Source organism: Microtus oregoni, unplaced genomic scaffold, assembly GCF_018167655.1.
Source record: "Microtus oregoni isolate MIOR12 unplaced genomic scaffold, Mior012 000017F_ref0000208, whole genome shotgun sequence".
NCBI classification, from domain to species: domain Eukaryota; kingdom Metazoa; phylum Chordata; class Mammalia; order Rodentia; family Cricetidae; genus Microtus; species Microtus oregoni.
In genome coordinates, this window is record NW_024543076.1 from 9541989 (window position 1) to 9567317 (window position 25329).

Consider the following 25329-nt stretch of genomic DNA (forward strand, 5'->3'; position numbering starts at 1 on the left):
TTGTTATTTCGGGGCATAAGCTAGCCGAGCGGGCGGCTGGGGTGCTGGGGAAGCGGCCCCGCCGCCCTTATTACTACAGTTGGCGCCCAGACGTGTGGACAACTAAACCCACTTAAAAAACCTGAGAAGGCTTAAAAATAAGGGAGCGAGAGTTTAACACAGATTTTTGCTGTTTGTTGGTGGCGTGCTGTAGAGAGATTTCCTGATTCGGCAACAGTAGCAGAAAAAAAAAACACTGTTTCATTTTAAAGCGCGACTTCCTGGGGCTGTGCCGCCATTGCGATCTCTGTCTGGCTCCTGCGGGAGACAGAGCTTTTGAATAGAGCATAAATGGAGTAAAGTGCTACGATTAGTTTGATGGCAACTAGACTCGCTGTGTCCTCGGGTCTGCTCTGCTTGCCAGAGGCAAGCAAGCACCTCATCTAAGAGAGGCTTCCTGACTCAGCTTTAGCTGCAAAGCCTGCAGCTCATTAAGAGGTCCTGCCACAAAACACTTAAATGGTGTTGACGAAAAGCTGAACGCATGCTTTTCGATTTTCAGCCTTAGCAGGAAAAAAGCTGCGCCATTTAAAAATGCCGGCTTTCTGGGCTGTCCTGCCAGGGCAAACTCTGACTCTTTGAGGCAGGAGGGCCGGCTACCAAGAGAGGACTTGAGTGTTGTCTGTTGTAGCTCACTTGCTGGCAGGGACCTTGAAATGCCATACAGTTGTTGCAGTAAACATGGCTACAGCCTGTATATCCGCCATGAGGCTGGAAAGCTAAGGAATGGACTGGATCTAGCTGGCAAAGCCACGCCTTTAATCCTACTGAGATCGCTTGGTAAATTAAAGATTCATGTGGTCAGAAAAAGAGAGATATACAGTAAAGAGAGATTCAAAGACAGAAAAAATTTCTGAATGGTTTAAAGTGTGTTAAAAATATATGCAGACTAAAAGTTAAAGTTCTTAAAGTAAAAAAAAAAAAACAAAAAAAAAAAGGAAGAGAGTTGTTGTGTGTGGTAGCACACGCCTTTAATCCCAGTGCCTAGAAGGCAGAGACAAACAGATCTCTGTGAGTTCAAGGTGTAGCAGTGTACACCTTTAATCCCGAATGCCTGGGAGGCAGAGACAGGCGGATCTCTGAGAGTTCAAAGACAGCCTGGTCTACAGAGTTACTTCAGGTCAAAGATACAGAGAACCTGTCTCAAAAAGCAAAAAGTTAAAAGTAAAAATAAATGAAATAGAGGTTAAAACAAAGGTGTAATAAGATGGAAAATAAACAGAGAATTTTGATACTGTATGCTATTATGCTCTCTTTGAATTGTTTGAATGCTGAGGAAGGACAAACAACTGCTAAAAGATATTTGTTTATAAATGCTGCTGAACTAATCCAACATAGATACTTTGAAAATGCCTTAAATTTGAAATTTGGATCTAAAGACATGATACTTTGGAAAGGAGTTTCTTATTTTGTTTTCACAGAGGATGAGACGCTGTTCATTTCTTCTATTCCGATTTGGTATGATGGACCACGCCCTCCTGAAGGGTTGGTGTGAACGCCTTCAAAAAATTGCTTCGCTCAACTGCCAACTGAGATGAAACTAGCACACAGGTTATACCATGAAAGACCAAATTAACGACGCCCCCATTCAGCAGGAAGCAGTTTGGAGAGAAATAACTGCACCCAAATTCCCAAAAAATGTTTATAAATGTTCTTTTACATTTAAAGGGGGATATGATATAGATATGAATAATTTGCATTAGTATAGATTTTGCTTTATTGATAGAGATTTAAGGTCAATTTTGTTATATGTATAAGTGTTTCTGATTTTGATTAAGGTATTGTGATTGTGTAGTTCATTTAAAAATGTACTGTATAATTAAGAAATATAGGTTGTTAATGGATAATCATCGATAATAGTAAAGCTTGTAGTCATGTTAGTTAGATTTTCTAGATATATAGAGATGTATTTCAGTTAGATAGACATTCTTCATGTCTTTCAAAGATTACAGAATAGGACATTTAATGTTTTAATAACTTAGGACTTTTCATGACAATGAGACACTCTGCTCCTGGCAGCACCAATGTACTTCAAGAGGAAGATGGGCATCGAAGAGGCACCTTATGGAGTTTGATAGCCATTTGGGCAAGAAACTGCTCTTGCCTGGACTACTGCATAAACTGGACACAGAGAACCCGCAGAGAGAGGACTACTGAACTTGCCTAAGGTGAGATGATCTTTCGGGGTTCCTGATTCATTTTGAAAGAGTCTGCGAGATATTCTGCAGGACACAACAGATAGTGACTGAACTGACTTTGAATTTTCCTGCTTTATGGAAATGTCTGCTGGATACCATGGGCCTGAAGGCTGAAGATGGATGCCCCAACGGTACAAAAGAACTTTGGGTGACTGTCCAGGCAGCGAGATGTCTTTGTCATTTCTAGAGTTTGAAGTTTCTTAGTTCTTGTTTACTTAGGCAATATTATATCTTTCTGGAGTCTTTGATGGAGTTAAGAATAGTTAGTTATAGTTTTCTTTAGTTATGATAAAGATTATTGTAACTTTTACTTGATAACTGTTTGGTTATATGTAATTTTGCTATGTTAAAGTTAAAGCCATTTTTTTTTTTGTTTAAACCGAAAAAGGGGAAATGATGGAGGAAGGTCATTGGCTAATAAAGGAACTGCCCTGGCCCATTTTATTGGTTAGAAGATAGGTGGGAGGAGAAAACAGAACAGGATACTGGGAGGAAGAGGAAGTGAGGTCAGAGACTCCACAGCTCTGCTCTCCGGAGCAGACGCCTGAGAGAGACGCCATGCCCCGCTCCGGGCATGAAGCTCCGACCCAGGATGGACTAGGCTAGAATCTTCCCGGTAAGACCGGTTCTCACAGATTATTAGAGATGCGTTGATCGGGATGTGAGAATTAGCCAGTAAGGGCTAGGGCTAAAGGGCCAAGCAGTGATTACATGAATACAGTTTGTGTGTTGTTATTTCGGGGCATAAGCTAGCCGAGCGGGCGGCTGGGGTGCTGGGGAAGCGGCCCCGCCGCCCTTATTACTACAGGTATTCAGAGATACAGTTTAGGAATAAGGTTTTAAGACACAAAGACAGTGTTCACCAGTGATGAACTAGAAAAACTGTTCTTAGATTTCTAACTTTTAGAATTGCCAGAAGCAATTTTCTGACATCTAAGCCACTCAGGGTACAGTATTTTGTTATAGTAGCCCAAGCCTAGGCACTTCATTTACTTTCTAGTTGTGCATATCTGGGTCAAAGCTGCACCCCAACTATTGGCATCCATACATCCAAAGAGTCTGGACTGTTTGAATGGATGCCTCACCCCCAACCCCTGGCTTCATGTATCCAAAGGGTCTGGATTGTTAGGGCAGAAGTTCCACCTCAAGCCCACTTCCCTGGGAGTTGCCTCAGTCAAGACTCCACCCAGGAGAAAGTCTCATCCAAAGATGTCTTCACCCCAGAGATGCTCAAGAACACTCCCGCAGGGTATTTAAACTGCCCCCCAGAGAACAAATATGTGGTTTTCTGATCTTCCTTTTCTGGGGGACTGGAAAGCCATCGGGGAGCCTTTGTATCCATTAAACCTGGGCTTTTTCTAATTCAGTTCTATTTGGTCTGATTTGAATTGTTGCATTTGTGGAGAGGTTTATCAGAAAGTTTTCACTGCACCTGATAAAAGGTAGATGGGAAAATGTTTCACAAAACTTCCATCCATTCTTTTAAATCGGTTCCCTAAATGTAAAGGATGAGATAAGTGCAAAATGTTCTTTGTTCCATGACTCTCCTAAAAGATCCTTTTTTTAAAGGTAAAATTTCCAAAACTTCCACACATTTACAAGCTAAGCTAGGCAAACATCCCACCTCTACCTCCACATTTTGTCCTTTTATTCCACAGCCCCAGAAGGTTTTATTAATATTCAAAGAAAACACCTTACTTCATCTGTCTGTTTTCACCTAAAAATTCCACAGAGACATTGATAAATATGATGACTTTTTTATCTTTTTGCCTGTAGCAGCATAGTCTAAATATAAGCATAATGTAATGGTACTACACTAATACATATTTGGAGAATATTATACAATATGGGCCAATGGAAATGACAGGTACATTTTTTGTGGCATGTTCACATGTCACTAAAATTCAATACCATATGCACCCTGAATCCTTTAAATTTTAACACTTTAAAAATGTGGTAGTAATACCTTGCATGAGATTCATCATCAACAAAATAGCAATTTTTTTGCATTCGCAATTCTTTTAACTGTAAACACTAAATGATATATTTCTAAAATTTTCTTCATCAAAAGATATGTTTTTATTAATTTTAATTATGTGTGTCTCTATATGATTATGGGTATGTCAATGTATGTACCCGTGGATGGCAAAAGAGGGTGTTCAATCACCTTGGGTTGGAACTAACCACTGAACAACCTTTCCAGCCACATTGTTATAATTCATTGACATAACTGAAAATTTATCATAGTATTCTCTTAATTTTCACATATAGCTAGCAATATGAAAAAATTAAAAGTTACTTAGAACTGTAAATCCATTGTGTCCTGAGCCCTAATCTCTTCAATTTATAATCAGCATTTATTATTTTGAGTGGAATAATGCAAATAAAATATAATCTTACTTTTTATTTTTTTATTCTTTGGTTTTTCAACAAAAGATTTCTCTGTAGCTTTGAAGCCTGTCCCGGGACTTGCTCTGTAGACCAGATTGGCCTCGAACTCAAGAGATCTGTCTACCTCTTCTTCCTGAGTGCTGGGATTAAAGGCGTGTACAGTCACAGTCAGGCATATAATCATGTTTTAATGCTAAAATGTTTGTTTATTTGTTCTTTCCTAGTCCAGGTTTGTTTTTATTTTATTTTCTTATTATTTGTGGAGACCTGTTTATTTTCTAATGAGACAGAGAAAGAAAAGGTGTGAATTTGTGTGGGAGCAGCGGTAGGGAGGATGTGGGAGGAGCTTGGAAGAAAAAACCACAATCAGAATTAGTGTATGAAAAAAAAAACTATTTTCAATAAAATGTGGAAAAATGTTAACTGTTTCAATATTTCTATACACAAATATATACAAGCCAGATTGCCTAAAATGAACTTTATTATAAATTATCATATTACTTTATCCTGCATAAAAATATGTAAATTCCCTTTAGCCGTGAATAGCTAAAAATGTTTGTTCATGAATGATTTAACTGAGCCAAGTAAGTTAAGATTACAGCCTTCAAATTAAGGCAGATATGGGTTTCATGCTTATTTTTGGCAAGATATCTTTGTTACCTTTGGCAAATCTGCATGAGCACTAATGTCACTGTCATCTGAGAACACGGAACATCACTGAATTGTACATGATCCACATGGCAGAGCTTCGCTTGTCACTGTGCTGTCACCCCGTGCCTCAGGTTTGTTCTGTATGGGATCCTTCATAGGCAGCAAGGAACACTCTAACATGCATGTCACCGTTCTTGCTTTCCTTATGCACCATGCTGTAGGAAAGGTATATTGGTAATTAAGGGATAACTTTAATCTATAACGAAGTTACATACTAACAGGATAAATGCTTTGCTTCTGAGATAGTGAATGCCATTAGTAAATTACATTAACCTTGAAGAATATAGAGGACATGTCAGGCTCCACTGAAAGAGAGATATCACCTATACTGAAGACGACTTTCATTTCTCAACGGATAAGAAGAAACACCCAGGATGGAAGGATGCAGCAGTCATAGTCTGAAGCTGCAATAAGTTGGATCTGACAGTGCTTTTGAGTTTCAACCCTTTCACTCAGTTCTGTAGATAGAGGATGAGGTGTTTATCCTGTTGTAAATGGAGGGGGGGGCACGGTGTGGCACCCTTGGAACAATCCACTTAGTGTACATGTAAATGACCTACTTTATTTTTGAAAGGAGGCATCAGTAGCAGTTTGCATGTCAACAACAGCCAGGAAGATCATCCCAGTCCAGGTCCCTCCTGGAGAGGAGTCTGCTCAACAGCAGGGAATTTTCTTTCAGCAAGAGGATCATTCGATTTTTGTAATCCACATCCTTTGTTAATTGAGAGGTCCATACAATAAAACCGTAATGTAATGATTGCCTTATGTTAGAAATTGTTTATTATAATTTTTAGCTCCACTCCAGTTCACAAGAGCTACTTATTAAAGACGGAAAACAATTACAACTCAAGAAGTACCAAATCTTATGACCAGGAGACAATGAATAGATAGCACCAAGTTCAAAACCATCTTAATATCCCTCACTTGAAATGCTGCAAAACTATCCGTGTCCAAAATACATCTTAGCATGTCAGAACTAAATAAAATGCATTCTTAATTTCAATTGCTTAGCATTTCTCCCGAATACACTTTTTTTTTTCTCCTAGGCTCCTCTGACTGGCTTCTAACACTTGCTTTCAAAGCACCAGAAGGAAAATAGCATTTAATTCAAACACTCAGACTCTGTGGGTGCCTCTCCTTGGGCAGCAGAGCAAATGGCTTGTGGTTAGTTCACTTCTAGGGACAGTTTCCAAGGATCCAGCATCCCCGCAAAACAACAAGAATCTCGGAAAGTGATTCTCTCTGGTTCTTTCACACAGGCTCTAAAGGCCACTCACTCAAGAAATTCAGACTGCACCCCTGCTTTTGGGATGATGCTGGGAGCCCTGAATGCTGCTACAAGCTTACCTTGCTATGCTTTGCTACTGAGGCAATGATTACCTTTGGTGCACCTCCTACCAACCTAAGTTTCTTCTGTTGCTCAAAATCCTCTTTCCTTCCACTTTCGGCAACCCACAATTCCTCCTCCAAGCGCTCAAATACTGTATTTTCTCATCCTCAGTCAGTTAGCTGGCAACTCAACTGGAAGAGGACCACTCAAAATACCCTGGATCTTGAGAGAAGACGCTCTTGTGGAGACAGCGGGGAGTGGCGCACATCCCTCCTGCAAAGGGTCCTAGCGCCATCTCTATGCCGCATCACTTTTCGTTTTTCTGCCATATCCACAGAGATTTCGTGAAGAGCCTGGGAGAAAAATGCGGAGCCACTCAGCCTTTCCAGTACTTGGGAAGCGGAATAATCGCAGTAAAGCTTTGCCGAACTTGAGCGCGGAGCATGAAGGAGAATCAGGGCTCGCAATAAAATAACAAAATAAAATAATCAAAGAAACCGTCGTGGCAAAAGTTTACTTTCCTTTCTTTTCCCCCATTAGCAATAAACTCCTGCTCTCCAGTCCAGGTAAGACAAATTCCAGAGCATGGATTCGTCGCGGATCTCTGACTGCTTCAAAGAGAAAAGATGATCTGGCTTAGCGCGCCCAGCTGCGCAGTAGAAGGGGATCCCTGCCTTGAGCGCAGCGTCAGTTGCCACAGGAACTACAAGGAGAACTACACCACTATTTCTGCCAAAATACTGGAAAGGGAAATGAAATGGGCTGGATCTCCCTCCAGGCTTCTAGTCTCTCCTCTTTCTACAGCTGACTCTTTGGCTCACTACCATCCAGTTTTTAAATAAACGTATAGAACCCGAAATTAGTCCTGATCCAAAAGCTGGCCAACACAAGTTCCTGGTCAATTCTTTGCAAAACCATCTAGGTGAACTTCGGTAGCTCTTTGAGACAAAGTTATGGAATGGGAACGAGGGAATGTCGCGAGGAGATTCTGTCCAGGATATGGTGTCAAAATTCTTCCGTTCAAAGGATGTCTGGGAGCCCCTTGCTTGGTGAGGTGCTGCGCGAATTTCAGTTCTCCACTGAAGATGGGGCGCTGGTTACCCTGAAGGGTGGAGATGGTTAGAGGATCTGAAGTCCTGCCATCTCGGGGTTCAGGGTTCCTGGAGAAGAGCTGACCGCCGGGAAGAGCTAGGAGTGGAGATATGAGACCGGGCGGGGAGACAGGAGAAGGTAAAGTAGACTTGAGGCCTCGGTTAACTGGAAAAGAGGTACGATGTCACCATGCTTCTCATTCTCGTAACCCCTGGTGCGGGCTCGCCTCTAGTTTTCGCCTGTGGCCTGTGGCCGCGATCGTGAAGCTGGGCGTGCGTGTTGGGGCGCGCGCGCGGGGGTGTGCATGTGAGCGGTGCCTGTGAGCCGGGCGTGTGTGCGCGCAGTCCGCGCGCTGAGTGTGGCCGCCGGGACCCAGCAGCCCGCCGCCTGCCCGGTGTCCCTCCTTTCCAGCTACTCAGCCTTCTCACCGGTCTTCCCATCATCTGCCCCTAACCCATTACGACCTCCACTCAAAGTTTCCTTGGCAGAGACGCCTGGGCGCAGCGGCTGGAGCCAAGACGCCGCGGTGGAGGGCGATCCTCGGCGTGGCTCTACTGCCTGCCGGCACCTGCTCCGCACCGAACCCGCCCGAGCGCAGGTTTTCCTACTTGGCGGGAGCAGGGGGAGGGGTGCGGTGGAGAGAGACAGAAGAAGCCTAGGCTCTTGACAGAATACACAGCTTGGCTGCCCAACGCATTTGTGGGGTCACAGAAGAAAACTGGATCCGCAGCCAAGTTGCCTGAGCAGGAACAGGGGAGGTTTCCACTGCCACCGAGGTTGTCCCTGTCTCCGTCACAACAGGCATGAGGGTTTAGAGATGCCTTGGCTGCCAGGGCTTTAGAATCCAACATTTCCTCCCTGGCCCCTGTGAAAGAAAACGCCGAGAGAGCTGAGACAGGGGGGCGCCTGGAAGGAGACCCCGGACTCCAGTACGCTTCATCCTCCTTGGCTTTGGATTTTAAGGACACGAAGGGCCACCAACAGCATCTCAAGGTAAGAGACGACAAACCCGCTGCTTGAATCTCCAGAGAGAATAACTTAAAATACATTTGGGGGGGGATACGGTGGGGGTTAAGGCAAGTTACGCGGAACCCCCTGGCTGTTGCCACGCAGCTGCACAACCCGCGCGAATGGCTCCAAGCAGGCAAGTGGAGGACCAGCCAGTACAGATGGTTGAGATCCAGGCGGCATAAGGGAGTCTCCTATCCTCACACTTCTGGATACCTATTGGGAATTGCATCTGGGGCTGGTTCCTCTGTCCAGGTTGATTTACATCTGGGCTTGGCCCCTGTTTTGTTTTTATTTTCTATTCTGGAGAGGTTTTTTCCTTAGCCCCGTACACCGATTCCCTCTTTGCGATAGGGAGCTGTAGGCCCTGGTCAGGAAGTAGATTGGGTGGCTGGCGAGGCTGGAGTAGGCGGGCGGGATGCGGGGATCTGGGAGTCCAAGCAGCCACCGAGTCCTCTCCCTGCAGCCGGCGTCGGAGCCCGGGCGCAGCGGGTCGGCTGCGTTTCGCTTGGCCTCCGCTAGAGGCTCCCATCGGGCTCGGCGGAGCGGGTGGGTGTGGGGGTGCCGGGAGACGAGGGGCAGCTCGAGCAGAGAGCGTGCCCGCTGGGTGGCCGAGGCGGCGCTGCAGAGGGGGGTCCAACTTGGACTGGTCGGTGGACTTGAGCCCGAGTCTCCGTGCTCCTGCTAGCTTGGCGCCCCGTCGCCGGGACCCGAGCCGGAATCCAGGCTGTGCTCTAGAAAGCTGTGCTGGGATCCAGAGCCACTTCGGGGAGGCAACAATAGTCAGCGCTCTGAGGGCAGCCCAGGAGGTAAAGCCTATCTCTACTTCCAACCCTACTCCTGTTCTAGGGAAATTCTCTGGGCTGGTATTCAGTTGGCATCCAGGGAAGAGTGGGGGTAATCTGTGAGGTCCCTGTCTGCTGTTCCTTTTTTTCTTCTCTCTGACGTTCTGGGGTCTGTGCCTTCGAACTAATCCCTGTTTCCCCTGCTACTCTGGACAATTGCTTCCTTTAAGGGCAAGTTTTGGTTGTGTTTATTTTTAATATTTTTTTTCTTAATTTTTTTGTTGTTGGTGGTGATGGTGTGTGCATGATGGCTTTCCGTCACTCACTGCTAGGAGCTCAGCAAGGCGATCTGCTAGATCCCCTCTGAGCCGCAGTGGACCCTGAGTGCAAGACTCAAGAGATGGGGTGTGGTGACAAAAGAGAGAACCACACCCTCTGCCTTCCCCCCCCCCTTCCTCTTCACCTGCTGGTGGAGTCGCCCCATTCAGCATTTTACTGAGCTCCTTGCCCTAGGGACTGCCTCTGAGAACAGAGCAGAGCTGCTGAATGACTTGGAGATGGGAAGAAAAGATAAGTAGGAAGTCATGGCCAGAATATCATGGGGCAGAACGAGGGTGAAGTTAAGGCTCCTGGGAAGGTGTGTGTGTGTGTGTGTGTGGGGGGGGTATTGGGAAATAGCTTTGAGTTCAGATTATTGATGAAGCAAGGCTTTCCACATTTCACAGTGCTCCTGATATTTTCCAGTATGTTCAATGCACTAACGAATATCTCTGCTAAGTACTGACTTGGCCATGGTGGCCACTGGATATGTTTGATTGTTGTGTATAACCCACAGAAAAGTAAATGGCTATTTAGAATATTGTGCATACTTAAAGAGATTACTGTGTGTCTGTCACAATGCTAGAGATACATTTTCCAGTGTGCTGTGTAGAGTTTGGGCTTCTCACATGTGGTCATTTTCTACTCTAACTCAATTTTAGAGTGCATTAGGGTGGTTGTTACACCTCTCGTGATATTAACCCTCTAACGGAATTACACTCCAGAAAGGAAAAAAAAATAGCTTGATCATTGTATGTTCTTGGAATAATAAATAAAAGCCAAGATCTAGCAGTTATGATATACCAGGACACACGATGAAAATGAGAGGAAAACCTGATTTTCAGAACTGAGAAGCCATGGTTAACATTTTTTTAAAGATATCTTTGTATGGGTGCTCTCACCCTCTTTATTAGTGTATAGTACTTGCAATGCCTCTGAAGTCTGAGGCAGACAAAACTGAAGAACTTCCTGATGCTGAACGCCAGCGTATGCATTGGGATAGTACCAGGTATTTTCACTTTAAAGTTCTCAAGTGGAGCAACTGACTGTTGATGATGAAATGGTTTAGTTATCATTCGTGTGGAAGACATCCGTTATTTATCCATTGATAAATCTATATAGGGAAGTTAATTTTTCATATAATAGCTGTATTTTAATGTCAATGGAGGCTAGAAAAAATATTGATGCTTTATATTGCAGACTGTTACACACCATCATCCAGAGAGCATCTATATCGTTTTTCAGGGGATTAAATACCTTACCAGGGTCCCAGGAAAATAGCCAGCTCTTAAAATGCACTGTCCTTAGAAATTCTGTGACAAACACAATGATTGTTACCAGTCTACATAGTTACCTGCATATACAGATACACAGCATGTATTTGTAGAATTAACTGAAAAAAAGTGAAATTTAGGGTTCAGTTGTCTTTCTGAAACACATTTAAGGCAAAAGATCTTTTTTATATTAAAAATCATGTTTGAGGTCTAAAATGTTTTGTGTTTCATAAACTTTTATTGAGTCAAACAAGTGACTCTGCTCTGCAATCTCGAATTAAGTTTTGAGGCACCATCTCTAAAATATTTTCTCCCTAGTGCAGGCTGTTTTAGAAAGGACCAAATATTGAACTCTTCCAGGGATGCTTTGGAGCCCAAAATGGCCTGGGTCCTATGAAACTTCACATGTAGAATCAGAACTGATAGGAAGTTGTCACAAATTAATTGGCTTGATGCTTCAATTAAAAACTGATTATGATCTGGCTCTGGTAGTCATTACGGCTGATTTCCTTTGGTCTCCAGATATTCTGGGAAAGGACTCTAGGTGGAAATGTTTTCCCGCAGTACAGGGAGAAGTGGTCGCTATATGCAGACAGGCTTGGCAATAACTGATTCTCCAGTCTGGCTTGCTTTTTATCCACAAGGCAGCATGTTAGATGGAAAAGAAAATCAATTTTCTGATTTTTTATGAACACTTCCCCTCCCCCTTTTTAAAAAAAGGCCTCACACTAATCTTTTTATGATTTTGATGAGACAATATGTTAGCAAGACACATCCTTTAATGATTGAGAGGCTACTTCAGCATCACAAGCTTTAAGAACTGGTTAGACACAAAACAGTACATATCATAAAAGGAAAAATTGAATTTGTAAACCATATTTGATAATCAGATAAAGTAGAACACTACAGACAGGTGAAATTTCAAGGCTCAGCCTTACCTCTCTCACTGTATTCACCCGTGATTTCCTTTCCTTTTTTTGTTTTTTGTTTTTGTTTTTTGTTTCTTTTTGATGTGCATTTAAGAGTGTTTCTATCTTCCTTTAATTTATCTTCTTCAGAATAAAATCATTATGAGGTATTTTACTATTAGTAGCTCTTAATCCATTTTTACATAGGTGCCAGTCGCTTGGATGTCTCCTTCATTGGGCAGCGACCACTTTGGAAAGGAAGAATGAGTAATAGTGGGGACAAATGGGCTGCTGTGGAGCTTTGGTGTTTCTGCTTCCAGTGACTTTCCTCACAATAACCAACTGTGTCTTGTTAATCATGAGCAGATTGCTCTTGGCAGGGCCCCTGCTCTGAAATTACTAGTGACCTTTTGGAAACCTTAATTCCAAATATATATATATATATATATATATATATATATATATATATATTCATACACACATCTTCGTGGTACCTATAACTTTATCTTTGTGTATGCTTAATATGACACAGGTTCCAACTGTGATTTCTTCCATTAAAATTATGAAAGTTATTCAATATCCATAAATACTTTTATAGTAGTTAGCTTCTGGACTGTTGGTTCAGTAGCTTAATCTATAACATTAAACTCAAGCTTCTTCTAGCATCTTAGTTTTTACAGTAGACCTAGCCATAAGAAATCAGATGTCCCCTTGTCCTGTTTCATTTTAGTGATTTCAGTACCAGGAATGTAAGTTATTTGTTTCTTTTGTCTAGTGACAAAATTAGCAAGAAACTAGCAGATATTAATGAATTCTGGATTTGAATAAAATTTTGAAACTTCATTGGCATACTTATGCGGTTTTTGTTAAATCAAGAAGACCATTAGGATTTGTAGTAGGAATATAGTTTTATTGTAGAATATCATTTTAAGACGCGTTACATTTTTTAATGCTGTGGAACATTTATTTTAATGATACAAAGATATGTTGCATTTTTTTAATGTTGCATTTGTTTAACTCTGTGAAGCTGTGTTACTTTACCTGCCTAAAACACCTGATTGGTCTAATAAAGAGATAAGTGGCCAATAGCAAGGCAGGATAAAGGATAGGTAGGACTGGCAGGCAGAGAGAATAAATAGAGGGAGAAAAAGAGAGAAAGAAAGAGAGATCAAGGTATGAGAAAAGAAGGATACAGCCACCCAGCCACACAAATAGATGCAGAGTAAAAGTGAAAGTAGGATTACAAATTAAGAAAAGAAAAGAGCCCAGAGGCAAAGGCAGATGGGGTAATTTAAGAAAAGCTCACTAGAAACAGACAAAGCTAGGGGTGGTCATTTATAAGAAAGAATAATATTCTCTGTGTGATTTATTTGGGAGCTGGGTGGCAGGTCTCCCAAAGGATCCAAAGAGCCAAAGAGTAAAACTCAACAACACATTTTGCTGTGTTTCTTAGTTACCTTCATTGGTTAATATTATTCTCAGCTCTGTTTATTAGCTGTAACTGTATGTCAGATATCATTTCCTTCTTTTCAGCTTTGGATGCACTGTCAATATGAGTTTATTTTCATTATAAAGTGAGTAAGACTAAATTGAAGCCTAGAGGTCTACAGTAGAGAACAAATTGCATTTTGTTTCAGATAATAGAACATTATAGCAATCTGTCCACAAAGAGGGAGTTATCATCTTCACAAAATTAATAACCAAATTTCAGCATAGCAGAAATCGACGTAGACATTTACAATTCCTAGCATATTTCGGCTCTAGATGTGGCGCTACAGAGTTGGTGAAGTGCATTCTAAATTGCACTGCACAAGAGGACCTGGTATCTTCATACAGTTTCATTCTAATATAAACTATGGTTAGCTCTAAGCCATCTACCTAGTAGCCGGCACAAAAGGAAAAGCTAAGCAAACAAAGTGTATTGCTCCTGGTGTTTCCTGGGAGTCACAAACATTGCCTCTTGGGGAATGCCAAGATATAAAACAGTGGGCTCCAATGCTCAAAAGGGAGGTGTTTTTATCATCCTAACATTTTTTGCTGTACTTGAGTCACAAATGGACACACATTCTTATATAATTCTCTCACCCTGCAAAGGCACAAGCATATGCATGCATATGGGGGAAGGGAAAGATAGTGGTTTCTGTAAAGATAAATGATGACTAGAATCTGCTCATTAAGCTTGTGGTTATGGTGTACATATAGTTTCTTATATATAATTTCACTTGTAGGTAGTCACAAAACCATAGCCTTGTCCTCAGTTGGTTTCATTTATATTAATTAATATTTGAAAAGATGTTAATATTAACATGATGTCTATTTTATTACTTGACATTTAAGGTATATATGATTTTTCATTTTTTTATTTCAAATATACATATAATGTGTTTCGGTCAAATTACTCTCATTCTGCCCTCTTTAATTTCACACCCATCTCTCTCACTTTTTCCTCCTAAATTCATGTGCTCTTTGTTTGCTTGCTTCAACCCACTGAGTCCTTTTAGTGCTACCTGTATGTGCATGGGTATGGAGCTATCTACTGCAGCATAAGTGGTTAAGTCCCAAATGCCTAAAAGAAACTGGTCCTTCTTCCTTTAGCAACTATCATTTGTCATTAGCTCCTCAGGAGAGGTGCGAATTCATGAGACCTTCCTCCCTCCATCCTGGGATTTTGGAATGCTTGATTTTCGGCAGGCCTCAAACACGCGGTCTCAACCTTTATGAGTATACATGCGGAATAATCCTTGACATGTCTGGGAAATGGGGTTTTGGTGCAGGCAACTGTTCCCTCTGACGGTCTTCTTTCTTTCTGTCCCCTCCTCTCAAGTGATCCTTGATTCTGCAAAGGTTTGGGGAGTGTTTTTATAGACATCTAATTTAGATTTGAATATTCCAGTCTATTAGTATTTGCATGTTGACTAGGAAACTAGAAATGGACCGTGAGAGAAGAACTTGTCTCCCTTGGGTATGCAGATATGAATACATGTATCAAGAGATGTAGAGTTAGCATCAGATTATGGGAGAGAACATGGAACATGTGTCTTTCTGAGTCTGTGTTCTCTTGCTATGACTGATTATTTCTAGCACCATTGACTTATCCATGAGTAATATACCTTCATTTTCTTAAAGCTTAACAACAATTTATTGTGCATATGAACCATACTTTTATTACCTACTCCATCTTTGTTGGGTGTTTAGGCTGTTTCCACTTTCTGGATATTGCAAATATAGTATTGTTAAACATAGTTGAGTAGTCATCTTTGTAGTAGGATCTGTAGACCTTTGGGGACATGCCCAGAATTGGTAGAGCTGGATCATATGCTAGATCAATTTCTCGTTTTTGGGGAACTCAACTCTGATTGTGTGACTTTGCCCTCCCAACAACAGTAATTAAGTGTCTTTGAAGTGTCTGTTGTCATTTTAAATCATATAATCTTGTTTAATAGAGAAAACAAGTTGATAAGAACCAAGTACACTACCATCAAGTTAAGAAAATACTTGCTAAGTATCTGTTATTTACAAATGCTAGTTAAATATTTGGTAAGTTAAAGCTTGATAATCATTTTGATATCTACAACTCTCTACCAAATAAAACAAATAAGCAAAAAACAAAAATGGATGGCTGTGTCACCAGGTAATTAAGAGGAGGATGATATAAGAGTATTCTGTAGAAGTTTTGTAGAGGGTTGTCTAAGTTAGGCTTTCTACTGTTGTGACTTAATACATGACCAAAAAGCATGTTGAGGAGAAAAGGTTTTATTCATCTTACACTTCCACATTTCTATACATTATGAAAGAAGTCATGAAAGAAACCCAAACACAGCAGGAACCTGTAGGCAAGAGCTGATACAGAGGCCACGGAGGATTTTGCTCACTGGCTTGTTCCCGATGGCTTGCTCAACCTGCTTTCTTGTGGAACACAGGACCACAAGCCTAGGATGGTACCAACCACAGTAGATTGAACTTCTCTCATTGAACACTAATTGAGAAAATGTCTTACAGCTAGATATAATGGAGGGTTATTCTCAACTGAGGCTCCTTCTTCTAGCTTGTGTCAAGTTGACACAAAACCAGACAGTGGAAAGGGTTTATTGAGAGGACTAATATGGGGTATAATTTAAATCTATGCCCTTAATAATAATCTTAGCAGTGCAAGTAAACTCAGTAATAAGACTGAAGAATTGGGAACAGATATATATATATATATATATATATATATATATATATATATTCTTAATTTGGTACCAGATTTTGATAGTATGTGCAGAAATTGATATAATCAGAAACTGCTAATACTCTCTGGAATACAATTTCTATAATTATTACTTAACCATCTATTCAATAGCAAATGTTCATAACTATTGACCCTAGACTTTTCTTTGAACAAAGAGTTGCTCTCCTGAGTCTCTAGTGACCCATTATGAATACACAAGAGGAAATGACTAGTGTGAATGGCTCCATATCTTCAGAAGACATCACGTTTGTGCACAACACATCCTCTACAAAGCTGGCTGTGAATGGATAAAGAGTGTAAAATCCAAACTCTGGGAAAGTACTTAGCAATTAAAAGAAATAAAGTCAAGACAAACCACAATTTAGAAAACCATTAAACCAGTATATTCCATTAAGGAAATCAGAAACATGGCTATTGCATGGTTTTGCTTATATAAAACGTACAGAGAAATGTATCTGTAAAGACTGCTACTTGTGTTTGTCTGGCAAAGGGGGATGAGAGTGAAAATGGGCATGGCAAATACTTGAGTGCAGTTGAATCTATTCTGTCATTGAATTGTAGTGAAGGATGCATAAATATATTAACTTAGTAAAAATCTTTCAATTATTCACTTAAGTAAATTTAATGACATATACTTTATTTAAAAGTTAGTTTTAAAATGTACAAACTCAAAATAAAACAGGACATAAAAACTTTTCTCTAAAGTAAAACACTGCTACAAATGATATCATTATAAAATCCCTCTAACATTTAAGAAAAAAAAATGCCCATTTCACCCAAATGAGAAAATTTTAGATGCTTTATTATTGTAAGTTGATTCAAAGATCAGCATTGCATTTATACCAATATCATGAAGCAGTATAAGAAGGTTACAGAACAATATCTATGAGGAAAATAAACATGAATATTATTAACAGAAGTAAAAATGCAAATATTAGCAAAATTTAAAGAGATAAAATATTATCGACAAGTTGATTCATTTCATAAGTGAAGTGGTGGCATAGCATTAGAAAAGAAATAAAATATTAAATAAAAACCAATATACATCTAATGCACTAGGAAAGAATGAACAGGTTTGAGAAAATCTGACAATTAATTAATTGTGCTGGAGATTGGATGCATGAGTATAACTCATCATAGGCAAGGGATATTTGCTGAGACTACATCCTCACACCTTACAATAATTCTTGCAACACCTCTTTTCAAACTGGGAATACAATGAAAAGCCCATAATGTTGGTTAGAAAAAAGTAAAATAAGAGTAGAGTTAATATAATACTTATGATATTATATGAAAGCCAAAATGTCTTTCCTCTGATCTTGGAAAGGAATCAATAAAGAGCAGGTACATTAAAAGGAAGATATAAAATCACCTTATTACAGTGTGAAAGTTTGAAAATAAGATGATCCACGTGCCCAGCAGAGATGGCCAAGATTTGCACTGTTCATGAAATTGGTGTTGGCTTAAAGGATATTGAATGAAATCGTTAGTAAATGTCATTATGGATAAATCTCTGAGTTCTGTTGCAATAATAAAAAATTGTGGTTGAAGAGCAACAGTTAATATAAAATTGTTCAATATAATAGATATTTAATATAAATTTCATGTGTGTTAAACCACAGAATTAAATAAAATGTTCATAGGCTGTTGTGGTAAGAAAACTAACTGAGATAAACTAAACATATAATATAACATTGTGTTTGGTTGCACGAATGAAAGAAAATCCAACAGTACGGGTTTATTTATGACGATTGAGACAGTTTCAGGAAATTCTCTAAAAGATACTTGTAACTGGTGAGCAAACACTAGTAAGCTGCGTACATAAAAGATGAATCCAGATCATTTGTCTTTTCTACTTCAGCCTGTTTCCTTACATATCTAGAAATTTCAGTGTACTTTTGACCACATTAAATTCTTATATACTATTATCATATGCATTTCTCATTTGAAAGAATTTCCTTTATCCTGCAAGCCTTTTTATGAAGAGAAACATTGTTCTTCACACTAGGAATTCACATTGTTTAAGGTAAATCTTTTTTTTTTTTTCTTTTTTCGAGACGGGGTTTCTCTGTAGCTTTGGAGCCTGTCCTGGAACTAGCTCTTGTAGACCAGGCTGGCCTCGAACTGACAAAAATCCACCTGCCTCTGCCTTCCAAGTGCTGGGATTAAAGATATGCACCACCACCACCCGGCATAAGGTAAATTCTTAAATCATTTATTTGATTGAAACCCTTTTCTTCATTTGTAGATTTTCATATTAAAGAAATATTATATAGATGTATGGTTTACAAGGTAAAGCTCCCAGGATTCTGAAGTTTGGACAGGGTATAAAGAAATAAATGTTGCTGAAGAAGTAAGAGAAGGATGCTTTGTGGGTAGAAAGCAAGAATATCTAGACACAGAGGCTAGAAAATACTTGAGGATGGATGTTTTCTAATACTTAATTTGTAACTTTGAAAACTTTATATATGACTATTATTTTTACATTATTTCCATCTCTCAATTTCCCCGACAGCTCCTCCTGTGTTTCCCAGGCCATCTTAAATTCATGACCTCTTTAATAGTAATCTTTAATGATTATTGTTACACACACACATATTATACACACGCACAACCTACTGAATCAGTTACTATTTATGTGCCCTACTAGTTTTATTTCAGTTTGTCACAAGCTATTGTCGTTTTGAAAAATGGAACTTTAGTTGAGAAAATGCCCACTAGATTTACCCTGTAGGCAATCACGTGGAATGCTTTCTTAGTTGATGTCTGATGTGACAGGGAAAGTTCCCTGTGGGTAGTGCCACATATAGACTGGTGGGGCAGGACACTGTAAGAAGGCAGACTGAGCAAGTGTAAGAGCAAGCCACCAAGTTGCTTTCCTCCAGGGCCACTCTATCAGCTCCTGCCTCCAGGTTCCTGCCCTGTTTGTGTTGCTGCTTTGAGTTCCTGTAGTGAGTGACTAGAATGTGGCACTATAAGCTGAAGCAAACACTTTTGTCCACAACTGATTTTCTTTATTATTATTATTAAAAATTTTCACCTCTTCCCCTCCTCCCATTTCCCTCCCCTATCCCCAACTTCCCCTCCCTCTCCAGTCCAAAGAGCAGTCAGGGTTCCCTGCCCTGTGGTAAGTCCAAGGTCCTCACCCCTCTATCCAGGTCTAGGAAGGTGAGCATCCAAATAGAATAGGCTCCCACAAAGCCAGTACATCCAATAGGATCAAAACCCATTGCCATTGTCCTTGGCTTCTCCGTCAGCGCTCATTGTCCGCCACGTTCAGAGATTCCGGTTTGATCCCATGCTCCATCAGTCCCAGATTTTCATCATGGTGTTTCGTCACAGCACTAGAAACTCCAAGTAAGATAGTGTTGCTCCTCTGAAAATGTGTTCAGGGCTAACCCTTGGGCTTGGGTAACCTATCAGAGAGCTTGCCCATGGAAAAAACTGATTCTTCAATTGAAGAATAGACATTGATTGGTTTTGGTTCTTGGGATGGGTCCTTGTACGATTTCTCCATCCACACAGGGATATCAGTAAATGCTTTATATACTTACGTAATAGCAATGTCCTCAGCAAAATCACGCTTGTTAGTGTGATTGGAATGATTGGATTTCGTGTTCATGCTATTGAAAAACATTTTTCTGTTGTTGTTTGGTTAGCAATAGCAATGCAAATAATAATATGAAACACAGGTACACATGTTGGTTGTGGATGCCTCCTCTTGGTTCTTTTCAAAGAGTAACTTTAATTATTTGTCCTATTACTCATGCTTTGAATATACTCCATCAAAACATTCCTTATTAGTATTGTCTGATATATCTTAAATACTATCTGCAAACATTAAAGCCCGTATTAGATTATTTCAAATATGGTTTACATAGTTAATTTTAATTTTGCTATAAAACACATTCTCGCCGGGCGATGGTGGCGCACGCCTTTAATCCCAGCACTCGGGAGGCAGAGGTAGGCGGATCTCTGTGAGTTCGAGACCAGCCTGGTCTACAGAGCTAGTTCCAGGACAGGCTCCAAAGCCACAGAGAAACCCTGTCTCGAAAAACCAAAAAAAAAAAAAAAAAAAAAAAACACATTCTCCCTAACTAAATTAGTGGGTACATTGTCTCTTCTTTCTTTTCAGACTTGTTGATTGCAATCACTGGGGAGCATTCTAACCCATATTTCTCTGCTAGTGATGGATGTTTGTGGGAGCTCAAGTTACAAGGAAACACTTGCATATGTGGTTGGTTCTGCGTTTAACATTCCCTTTATAAGAAGTTAAATAAATCTGCAATAGAAATGTCGGCTGTCTGAGAAACTATTAAAAATGTTATATTTTACATTATACTCAAATGAAGTATGTATAAGATTAAACTAAATGTGAAATGATAAAAATTCTGCTATTTGCAGGTGGTTATGTAGCATATAAAATACTCAGGTTTAAGTAAATATTGCAAAGAGGCAGACTGCATGCGTGTCCTACAAAGGCTGTAACTTCTGGTTCTGACACCCATTCTTGTGCCCAAATCCCATTCTGACTGGAGATTGTATGGACGGTGGAAGAATAAAGCTAAAAGCATTGTTCACTCATTGAAAACAAAAGAGGTTTCAGTGATTGATGAACAGCTCAAGGGAAGGTGTGAGGTTTGATTCAATAGAAATAAATGGTTTCAGATTAAAGCTGTAGAATATGGATGATCACCAGATGTTCTGTCAGGAGAGATGGCAGAAAATTATGGAAGTTATTTGCATTTTGGAGGAGAGGGGATAAAGCATATACCTTTCCTATAGCTCTCCTTTATAAAGAATAAAGTGCATAGGTACTCCAACTATACTGATTGCTTTATGAGTAAAGTGGTAATGAATTTAGTTAATAATTTATACTTAAGATTTACATTTGGAACAGTATTCAAAATTGAAATAATGTAGAACTTGTTAATAAAACAACTCAATATTTTTACATATATCTCCAAGGCATTGTACTCTGACATTCCTTGATATAAAAACGACATTCCTATATCAAGGGGAAATTTATATTCATTCTTTGAAAAATAGCCTAGTGGCACCAGAAAACCATTGATGCTTCAGACAAACAGAAAATTTATTTTTAATGTTTGTCTTATATAAGTATACTTAAAAGTGTTATTGTTGTTACTAACTGTGTTAATTGACCTGTGTAGCCTGCTAAGGCATGTGATTCAGGAAGATAAGAATTCTATTTTATTTATTATCATAAAAAAACATACTGTTAAAAGTATTTCTCTTTCAATCTTGATTTTATAATGATTGATTTGATTTTAAAAAGATGGAGTTTTAAATTATATATAAAACCACATTGATTATTTTTCTGATTGGTAAAGCTTGTGTATATTAAATAAAAGTTAAAGATTTGATTTCAAATTCTGACTTTGCCACTGATTGCTATTCACAGAACTTCATGTCTAATGTAATCTCCAGAGGTGTTAATATAAAATAAGGAACATAAACTTTCCTGTCTGGTGTACTCTACGTGAAGATGCTAATCTTGGGGCAGGACATTGGTATAAAGTAAAATTCTATACTTAGTACTTATATGAAAGAATTTGTTCTTATATTGGGTTCATGAATAAAGATCAGTAACAAAAACTTAAGTACCCTTACGTGGGATACTTTGTGAAACTAAATGGAAATTTTGCACAGAAAAGCAACAGCAAAGAAATAAACCTTAAATGTTTATTTTGGGAGACTTCCTTTGCCTTTAAATAACATAAATTCTCCAAATTTCAATAAGATTTTATTTTACTGGTTATGTAACAAGAATAACAATATAAACTAGATGGGTACCATGTAAAGATTCAGAGAGTAACATTTATTCATTTGTCTCTGTACAGATTGGGAATTATTAAAGAAACCTTAGATTCTGTGTGACTACCAGATTTATCCTGTTTCAAATTACAACCAATCTGAAATAATAATCAGTACTTCTATATAGAATATTGATATCTTCAAGATGTCCTATTTTCTTCAAAAATCCTTTCTGTTTCACTAGCAGGGGTAAAAGTATAATCGAAGCTCAGAGCTCAGACAGTTCCTGATTTAATGGCTGCTTTCTTCTTCAGAGAATCACCATTACTGTGTCCTGATGGTAAAGGGGTTGTCACTCTGTGCCACAATCTAGTTTGTAGGAAATAAATTATGTTTTTCTCCTCTGCCTAGCATTCTTATTTGGCAATCTTAGAAAGCCTAATAAAATTTTCCGCAATTCATTTGCCATGATGGAGCACTGTCCAAGATGTTTTTGACTAACACCAGTTTCTCACAGAATTTTTATGTCTAATTTTGTTCGTATGTGTCTTGGAGAAATTCCTGGTAGTTTAGTAGGATTGTAACCTGTCTTTCCATTGTAGCCATAGCCACGTACCTTACGGCTTCCATGAATCTTCAGGCTGTTTGTGTTATTTCCCTCTGACTTTTCTGAAGGGATCCCTATAGTTTTGCTTTGCTTTGGATTCATCTTGAAAGACTGTTTTCTCCATTACTTTTATTTTGATTTTATATTTCTCTGTAGTTCATCATTTATAAGTTTTTATACGTGTGCTTAAAAACTGACTCTGGAGACAGTCTTTCTAAGTAGTCCAGGCCAACCTTGAACTTGGTAATGGCAATCTGATTACTGTGTCAGCCATATGTGCTTCCAATTTAAAGAAATTTGATTTCTTTGCCTCCTCATTAATTCAAGGATATATGATATGGCTACATATTTTATTCATCATAAATCTTTGCAATCATGTTTTATTTACTTAGAAAATCCAATTTTTGCCTTGATTTGTGCTAGTTTCCAATAGTATACTTTCTTTTATATATCATTCATCTGCTAAATCCTAAAAGTTCATCAAGCTTAGTTCCAACCAGATTTTGCAGTCTCGTGTACTTGGGGAAAGGGAATACGGTCAGCCTCCTCAGTATTCTCCAGTTGTCTCCCATAATTTCTGCACTGAACTTCTCTGATATAGAACCTCAGAAAACAAGAAAAGGTAAAACTGCAATCTGCCTGGCTTGACTGAAATACACTTCTGCCCTATTATTGCTCTGGCTTTGGTAAGTTCTCTTTTTAAAGTGATCCTTTGTGTTTCTCAGGATAGTTTAGTAAATGTGAATGCCATCAAACTTGTCTGGCTATATACTTCCTGGACATGTGGTGTAATTAAACATCCTGGAAGTCAGTGTTCGTGAGGCCACTTGACTAGTTCTAACCAATAAATTGTGAACAGACTAGCCATCACTGAAAGGTCTCAACAATCTTCTCTTTCATTCTGATATTGTAGTCAATGACATTGATGGTCATCCCTTAGTTTGAGCCAATGAAATTTCAATAAGAGCCTCTAATTGACCTATACTAACCAAACATATAAGTTGTATAAGTAAGAAATTAGTCTACATGGTTTCAAGTAGTGAAGTTAAATAATTACTTGTTATTGCATAATATGGTCCAGTGGAGCAGAAAAATACATGTATTTCACAGATGGCTTCATTACGACTTTTAACTACATTTTATGTGGTCTAAGAAATGTATTTTCTTTTGGCTACTCACACAACATTTGTCTTCTAGTTCCTGTAAATCTGGAAATCTATCACATCTGTTGCTATTACTCCATTCCTCTGAACATTTTTCTTGAATGGAAGTTGAATCATCTCCCAGAAAGCATTTTCTTCCAAAATTATTACCTTCTTTGGTCTTTAAGAAATATTCACAGAATCTGGCTTCTTTTAGGGAATGTTTATCCAGATCCTCTTTTGTCATTGTTATTTCAAGACTACACTTATTTTCTTTTAAGTACAAGTTATAACTTCCTTAAAATTCTGTGTGTCATGAAAAGATCCCTAAGAATACTAAAGAACTCCCTACAGCATTGATTGTTAAAAAGAAAATCTGTTACATAGCTTAGACATTAATTGCTGTGTTTCTCAAGCTCGAATAGATCTTAACGCTTTATATTTGAAGTGAGAATATGACAATGGTGGGATTTATAACATAAGCAGAGCCCTCTAATACATAATGATTTAAGTCCTAAACTTCAAATGGAACTAGATTATAAAACTAGATTTGAGCATCTTTCAAAATTCTGTGTAGATAAACCAGAACTTTCATTAAACATGTGGTATCTGATACCTATTGATCCTAGGCTGTAGATCTCAGCAGAACCTGTCTTATAAACTGCTGTTGCAGATTGTATTGCAGAGGGTTATTAGAATGTAATGTGTACCATTCTGCAGTTTCACCATGCTCATAAAATGAATTAAGAATAGGCTTTTCTACAATTGCAATCCCAGTTTCCTTAAAGAAATTTCTGATGACCTGTTTGATGTTCTAGTCTATTATTATTATTATTATTATTATTACTGCTGAAGTCAATATGATCCATACATAACTGGTTTAAATTCACTCAGTTCTTATTTAAGGCTACTTGGGATATTTCTACCTATGGTGCAAAGCGGGATTAATTAATGAAACTTTAAAAATGTGTTTCTTCTTTCAGCATTCAGACGACTCATGCTAACACACTTGCTGGCATTTTATACATAGATTTCCAGTGGATATATTTGACTTCAACAATTAGTGATTCAGTTTTCAGAATGAACACATGAATAATATTACAAAAAATTCCATTTCATGAAGGGAGAGCAGAGAGATAATCCATTAGAGCATATTGATAATGATAAATTAGTACTTTCAACTTGTGTCCACTATAGAAATTTAAAGTTAATATAACATGGATAAAACTTACTATAACACAGAGATATTATATTTTGTGTTGGAAATTTAAGCAGGTTGAGACTGCAAAGCATTCTGGTGTGTTTAAGTATCATGGTAAATTTTCAAATATTATTTTCATATTTGCAGTATTCTTGTTATAGTCCTTTTTGTGACAAACATGATCAAAACAATCTGAATGGGAGTAAAGATTTCCATACACAGACTTTTGACTCAATTTCTTTTGATTGACTGTGATATGTTATTATTGATGAATTTGAGCACTAGAATTATGTAATTAATTTAGACAGGAACATTT

General features: G+C 38.8%; 1 protein-coding gene across 4 annotated transcripts in view; it reads left to right on the plus strand.

The window, feature by feature from the left end:
* The first annotated feature begins 8483 nt into the window (after window positions 1-8483).
* The window catches only part of Lingo2 (leucine rich repeat and Ig domain containing 2), a 1050166-nt gene continuing 1033320 nt past the window's right edge, over window positions 8484-25329 (plus strand). For 3 of the 4 annotated variants that reach the window (XM_041667315.1, XM_041667314.1, XM_041667313.1), the window contains exon 1: window positions 8484-8754. The gene's annotated coding sequence lies outside the window, so the exon portion shown is untranslated. Of the gene's footprint in view, window positions 8755-9341; window positions 9579-25329 lie in introns of those variants that run through there. The other variant, XM_041667316.1, reaches the window with a different exon arrangement.